An 8107-nucleotide genomic window follows, 5' to 3' on the forward strand; every position below is an offset into this window, starting at 1 on the left:
TATATCCCATCATAGACATTTAAGCATGACACTTCAAAACAGCCCCGTTACGTTCATTACATTTAGTCCAAAACACAAATATAAATTCTTAAAATCTCAAACTCAAAATAGATACATCCAATCCATGTAACATTCAAGCATGTTTAAAATTCATAATTTAATAATAATATTCAAAGTTCTTAGTCCAATACACATGGGTCAAATCCTAATAAAACAGTGCTTTATTCCATCCTTTACTCATGAATCATAATACTCTTCCCATCACATGGATACTCTCCATATCCTTTCCATCCTCCCACTGTCCATTCAAGCATGCATTCCATAGGAATTAAAACTAGTATAACATTCCTTCATTAAAATAGTCCCTAAAATAGTACTTCATTAACCATATTTGGTTCATTATTAGTTCTCTCCATGCACCTCGTTTATAAGTCCTCAAAACAGTCCCATATATTTATCATAAAGTCCATGATGCATTTCATAATTTTATAAATTGAAACTAATAGTGATGATAAATATGTATTTTGGTCCATTAGAAGTCCATAAAAAGGCCCAAAATAAAGTTTGCTAGACTTAAGAGTGGGTCTATCCTCTTCTCCTACTTTCTCTCTCTTGGACACACTCTTCAGCCCCAACCGTCCAGCCCTCCTCTATTTATTTATTTGTTTTTTTTCCTACATTCTCTCCATCTCACTCCTTTTTCTCCTTTTTCCTTTTTAAACATGAGGGAGGGGTTGCTTGGCTTCCTTGGCTGAACCATCTCTCTCACTGTCGATCTCTCTGCCTCATCTCTCCTCTCTCCCACGCAAAATTTGTCCCTTTTCTATTTTCTCTCCTCTTTCTTTCCTTTTTTTTCTCCCTCTCTCTCCTTAATTTCTCTCTCATTTCTTCTCTTCCTCTCTTTCCTTCCACTCCGCTTTCTTATTCTGAAAATATCTAACCTAAGAACCGAAAATCCGAAATGGAAAAATATACTTACTTACCTTTTGAAGATCCAAAATCTTCTTTTAGCTTTGGCCCTCCAAGAATCCAAGCTCCATCTTTCCCAAAATCTAGCTTCAAACACTCATCTTATCCTCCTTCAAACCTCTCTATTTTCCCTCCTCATTCACTACCTTTGGTGGCCCATGTCTTGCCTACTTTATTAGCCAAGGAAATGGGATCTTAAAGGGTATTTTAGAAAATACTAAAACCTAGGAGGGTATTTATGAATCCAAAGGGGAAGTAAATTATTCCATTTTCTTGACTGCCAGCCTTGTAGCAGGAACATTCTTACTACACTTGCAGCAGCAAATTTTTTTTCCTATTTTGGTACGCTGCAACATTGCAGACCAGACGGAGTCCCAAAGTTATACACTTAAAGGGACGAAATTATGCTGCTACCCTTCTAGCAGGAATGTTCCTATTATAAGCCTGCGAGCCAAGGAAATGACATCTTAAAGGGTATTTTAGAAAATACATAAAACTAGGAGAGTATTTATGAACCCAAAGGGGAAGGTGAATTATTCCATTTCCTTGGCTGCCAGCCTTGTAGCAGGAACATTCCTGCGACAAGTGTAGCAGCAAAATTTTTTCCCACTTGAAGACCCTAATTAACGTCTCTCTGCTCACATGTATTTCTTGTAATGCCTTGTAATCTCTCTTCTGTAACTTCCATATATTTCTTGTAACGTCTTGTAACCTCTCTTCTGTAACTTCCATATATTTCTTGTAACGTCTTATAGTCTCACTTCTGTAACTACCATATATTGCTTGTAACGTCTTGTAGTCTCTCTACATATATATATATAGCAGTTTGACTTCTCCATTTTTCACATCTCGCTCTTCACTCTACAGAATCATGGTTGCTTCTTTTAGTTCCTGTTCACCCATACCTTCTCTGGTCATAGTCTTCTCTATTTACCTTTCCACATTTTCCCTAGTTGAAGCTGGGGATAATGGTGGGTTTAGTGTCGATATTATCCACCGGGATTCATTGCTCTCTCCATTCTATGATCCATCGGTGACTCATTTTGAGCGTCTGCAGAATGCATTCCATCGATCAATGTCCCGTGTCAATAGTTTAATACAGTCCACAATCTCCCCATTTGAAGTTTCGTCCCAAGTTGTGCCAGATAATGGTACTTATATCATGAAATTGTCATTTGGTACTCCACCTGTCGAGAGGTTTGCAACTGCTGATACAAGTAGTGATCTTATTTGGATTCAATGCAAGCCTTGCGAAAATTGTTACAAGCAAAATGTTCCTCAATTTGATCCTAACAAGTCATCGACCTATTGAAACTTATCATGCAAATCAAAAGAGTGTGATCTGCTAGATAGTAGACATAGAACATGTGCACCTAAAACTAATGATTGTGGGTATAGCTATTATTATGGGGACAAATCATCCACTAAAGGTTTTCTTGCTACTGAGACATTCACATTGGGTTCCACTAGTGGCAGGTCAGTCGCCTTACCAGAGAAAATCTTTGGCTATGGACACAACAATGGTGGCACCTTCAATGAGCGAGAAACTGGTCAAGTTGGCCTCGGAGGGGGCCCCCTAGCACTAATTTCGCAATTGAAATCATCTATTGGTGGCAAGTTCTCCTACTGCTTGGTCCCTTTTGAGAAGGAAAATGTGACAAGCAAATTGAATTTTGGTAGTGATGCTGTCGTTTCAGGTGATGATGTCGTCTCCACTCCTTTAGTGACAAAGGATCCGGTTACATTCTATTATGTGATCCTTGAAGCAATTAGTGTTGGAAATAAGAGATTGCCATACAAGAATTCATCCAAGGCTGTTGCTGATGAGGGAAACATTATCCTTGATTCTGGTACAACATTGACATTTATCGAATTTAATTTCTACCTTAATCTTGAATCAGAAATGAAGAAATTGATTGATGGTGAAAGTTTTGTGGAAACTGAATTTTCTCGCTTGTGCTACAAACCTGGTACTAATGTCAATGTTTCAGTTACTATCCATTTTTCCGGTGCCGACATCAAGTTGAAACCCCGGAATACTTTTTATGGGAGATCTGAAAAAGCTGTATGCTTTGCCTTTGCCCCTTACCCTAGTTTTGATGGTGTGGGTATCTTCGGAAACATAGCTCAAATGGATTTCTTGGTTGGCCAAGATCTGGAAAAAAGGAAGGTCTATTTCAAGCCAGCTGATTGCTCCAAGCACTAGTTTCATGTGTTGAATATTTCATGGATATGTGACTTTTGAACTCTTTGTTTATAATAATGACATTCTCAATATTTTCTGCTTGTGCATCTTCCCTCTATATATTTACTCTTTTTACTAAAGGGTCAGCAAAGATATATTACAAAAAAAAAAAAGGAGAATACAAATGTTTAACGTCCAGGCGTTCCAAGACGATTACAGGGAAACAAAGAAAGGGAGAGTTGACCCACCTTCGGTATGGCCATCAGCGAGAGGAGCTCAGCCTTCAAAACTACATGGAACCACTATGAAAATTGGTAACAAGGCCGACAAGGATATCATCCATTAAAGCATTCCTCACAGTGGTAGGAAAACCTGAAACCTGAGTAGAAGAGTCACTCTTTTTCGCTGTTGATTTTAGTCGATAGTATGGAGTTGGATTCACTTCCCTATAACAATGAGACATTTTCCAAAGAATGTGATGCAGGGGATGCTTGGGTTCAGTTGCTCTTCTAGGCTACTGAAACCAAAACTAGTTACAATTCTTCAAGATTGCATTAATGGAGTCCAAGACTCAACTGTTCATTTCATTTAAAAAATTCCACCCCTTACAAACAACAGACTTTGCTTATATAAATGATTTCTTTCAACCCAATCTTAGTTCTCCTATAATCCTATGGCCAAGATTACAATTTATTTTCAGTAGTTACTAATAATTGAGAACATAATCTCAATAAATCCCCTCCAATCTCTCTTTATTATCAATCAACTTCCAATCCTCCACCAATCACTCTTTATTTAAAAGGTTACTCAAAATACTCCAATCCCCTCCCAATCTCTCCTTATTTCAAAAAGTTACTTAAAATAGGGAGGCCTCTCCAACGTTTCTAGGCTGCATCATTCCCTCCCGGTTTAGAAGAATTCGGCCTCGAATTTGCATCACCAACAACAGTCGAGCTCCACCGAGATTAAAAGGAAACATGTCTTCGTCACTAATCATCTTCTTACCAAATCCAGCGGTGACGCACAATAAACCGGTCCATCAAACTTCCATAGCAGTGATGATAAATTAAACCGACTGTACTCCCTTGGTCAACAGCTCGGCAAATTGGGTAGTGATGTGGGGAGCCTAGTAACTAACCACTGGGTGAAAACCATTCTCAATTTGACCCCCTTGCTTGATGCATGAATCCACTGGAGGCCAGCATAAAATTGGCCAAGATGCAACATCATTACAATATCTACAACAAGGGCTCTTCACATTAGGACAAGGGACTGTCAGTTGCGGTATTCCACAACTCATACATTTAGATTTAGTCAAAGTTGGCACACCATCACGTGGCCAAAAATCTGAAACAAAGTTGAGTAGGATTTCCTCATCCAAGTATTCATAAAATACCGATGGTGACTTTAAATCAACAATCGCTACAAGTCGATCCTCCGTATCAATTTGTAGATGCTTCAATGAAGGAAAAGAAGAAGAATGGGCTTTAGTTATTACCTCATCCAGGTGACAACGATGGGAAGCACTCCTCAAATGTCTAATCTCCAAAGTAAGATCAACCACTTGCCACCGAAGATTCAGGTGATCAATCTCCACAATAAGAGTGGCAACTTGTTGCCGGAGTTCCCAGATCTCTCCTCTACTGTGTATGTCATCCAGAAGAGCTATCAAGCTTCCTCTACCCATGGGCAGCATGGCAGCTCTACTGGCTCTGATACCAGATGATGCAGGGGGTGCTTGGGTTTAGTTGCTCTTCTAAGCTACTGAAAACCAAAATGAGTTGCAATGCTTCAAGATTGCATTAATGGAGTCCAAGACAACCATTCATTTCATTTAAAAAATTCTACCCCTTACAAACAAAAGACTTTGCTTAAATAAATGATTTCCCTCAACCCAATCTTGGTTCCCCTATAATCCTATGGCCAAGACTACAATTTATTTTAAGTAGTTACTAATAATTGAGAACATAATCTCAATCAATTCCCTCCATTCTCTTTTTATTATCAATCACCTTCCAATCCTTCCCCAATCACTCTTTATTTAAAAGGTTACTCAAAATACTCCAATCCTCCCCCAATCTCTCCTTATTTCAAAAAGTTACTTAAAATAGGAAGGCCTCTCCAACGTTTCTAGGCTCCATCAGAATGTGATCCAAGTAGGGAAGGAAGACATTCCACTCTTGCCTAATAAACTAGATAATCGCTCTAGAATGCATAGCACAAACAACAACCATTGAATCACATTCAATCCAGAACTTTGACACACCAAGGTCTTTAGCCCTTATAATGCCCTGGATTAATAGTTTGTCTTGACACCAAGGAAGAAGCTGCAGGATGACAGGGGTGGACCGAAATTATTTCGGAAAATTTCACTAGCACCCGCTCTACCTGGGTTACCAAGGGAGCAGCCATCCATATTTAATTTCACCCAGCTCAACAAAGGTTTACACCGAAAAAACCTCCTTCATTACCTTGGACTACTTCTAGATAATAAGAATCCTTAGACTACTGGCACAAGTGATGTCAACAATATTTTTCACCAGAGGGAAGTGAGCTCTCTAATGCTTCTTAAGACAAAATTTGAAGGTGAAATGGACCTCTTTCAGTTAACCTTCAATTTGTCTGTCGTTCCTTTTTGTCCATATAAAGTATGGTATTAAGACTGCACTCGGCTTTTAGGCCTCCTCCAAACCCACCAACACGATTTCCTCTACCACCAAAGAACCAGCTCCTCATAAGAAGAAGGGGAAGTCCACTGCAAGACAAATAAAACAAGGAACGAATTCAAAATATGCCAAGAATAGTCACACTCCAGAAATAGATGTGATAAGGATTCTAAAGCAACATAAATCACATGTAGAAGAAAATTGAACCCCAAACGAATTGACTATCTCATCAACCAAAAATTTTCCATATGTTAACCTCCATGCAATAGTAGAGTGTCTAGGAAGAAAAAACTTACCCCAAATAATAGAAAGCCAAGGCATCTTAGGATTTCTCCTTCGAATCTCCTCCCAAGCAGACTTAACCGAGAATTTTCCTGTGGGGGTCAGCTTCCAAAAGTAAGGATCTTCCAAATTTGAAGAGGAAATAGCTATTGGATTAGCCACCGAAAGATATCATTTAGGAATCTTGAAGGTACCTGAGGGAATGCCCATGTCGAGTTCACAATAAAATCAGCCGCCTTTGTAGATTTGTCTTGAAATATGCCCATTCCTAGGCCTAATGATGCCTTTGCAATAGACTCATTACACAGCCAGCGATCCTTCCAAAAGTTTATGGAGGAGCCATTCCCAATGATCCATCTTCCATTTTTATGAAAAAGATCCCAAACCTTCTTGATGACAGGCCAAATAGGAGAGAGTTTAGAAATCCTTTTCAGGATGCCATCAATATTTAGAAATCTGGCTCTGAAAAATGATTTACAGGGGAGTCATCATGTTTTATAGACATGTCTGCAAAGCAGAGACATATTGTCTTCGAATACCCAATCCTCCTTCCGCCATGGGGCGACACATCACGTCCCATTTAATAGTAACCGCCTTCCTGACTTCCACATAACCAGACTATATAAAATTATGAATCCATTTTTCTATTAAATCCACCAGCAGGGGAAGGGCCACCAATATACTGTGAAGTTATGGACTGGAATACTCGATACAATAGATCTAACAAGCTCCACACAACCTCTGTTAGTAACAACGTGTTGTTATTCCATTGAATCATTTAGTATTTTTTCATATATAAAATAAATAAATAAAATCCTTTATTGTTTTCTTTTAATGACCAGATCTTGGAAAATCTCTCTCTCTCTCTCTCTCTCTCTCTCGAGAGAGAGAGAGAGAGAGAGTTGAGTATTTACAATTTCTTAGCTATAAAAATCCTTACAAATTCATTTGGTTATAGGAAAAACATAGCACTCTTTTTTTATTGGAAAAGTCCAAGGAAAGGCACCAATTAGATCATCTTTGTTATGCTCTGAATAAAGAAAATTTAGAGGGAAAGCCAAGGATTTACATTATATGTTGATTATTTAAATTCTAATGCGGATCCCTTTTTGTCTCTTGGAGAGAGAGAGAGAGAGAGAGAGAGAGAGAGATGTCTCGATAGAAAGAGAAGAACCTAAAAAGATGTTGAAAGAATGGAAGTCATAAACAACAATCACACCATGCACAAAGGATTTATGTGGTTCGGCAATATTGACTATGTCCACGATGAGATGAGATTTGTTTCACTATCTATAGAAAATAGATTATAGCTGCTTGTCCTTACACTACTCGCAGATTACAAAGAAAACCATCTTGCTTCTTATATATAATGAAACCATATAGGTTTTATTAGGACATCGCAAGTGCGATCGCAACGAAAGCATAAACAATATCACAATATCGATGGGAGAAATTATTCAACAACAGAATGAAGCAGGGATCAGTTATTACCTAAGCCTCACAAGTGCAAGACCTCCAATCGATGATAGCCCTTTCTCTATCGTTCCACGCACCACGCAAGATTTACGTTCCCACGGTCAAGCTGTGTATCTCCTCCACACCACCAAGGAACACACCACCTTGTGTTCTTCTTTTAGGATCAAACACCAAAGAGAGAGAGAGAGGGGAGAACGGTTTTTGGAGAGGAGGGAGAGCTCAACGTTTTTGGGTTTTTGGTGTCTCTTATCTTTTGATTTTTCAATCCCACTAATTATAAATTAGCATCTCACAAAATCCCAAAAACTAGCTCACATGGTTATGATATATTGAGTTTTCAAAAATGCCTCAATTATGTACCCATGCAATCTTCCTCAATGAGGAAAGAAAGACATTGCTAGAAGAATCCAATCTTGGGTGGAATATCCAATATTTCCCCATTGGCTTTCCTTTTCTAACAATCTCCTCCATCCTACTGTAAGATCCAATCTTACAGGAGGATCATGAAAAGGAAACCATGATCAACTGT

General features: G+C 38.6%; 1 pseudogene; it reads left to right on the forward strand.

The window, feature by feature from the left end:
- Positions 1 to 1797: 1797 nt before the first annotated feature.
- Positions 1798 to 3241, forward strand: LOC122643470 (annotated as a pseudogene).
- The last annotated feature ends 4866 nt before the right edge of the window (positions 3242 to 8107 follow it).

Source organism: Telopea speciosissima, chromosome 10, assembly GCF_018873765.1.
Source record: "Telopea speciosissima isolate NSW1024214 ecotype Mountain lineage chromosome 10, Tspe_v1, whole genome shotgun sequence".
NCBI classification, from domain to species: domain Eukaryota; kingdom Viridiplantae; phylum Streptophyta; class Magnoliopsida; order Proteales; family Proteaceae; genus Telopea; species Telopea speciosissima.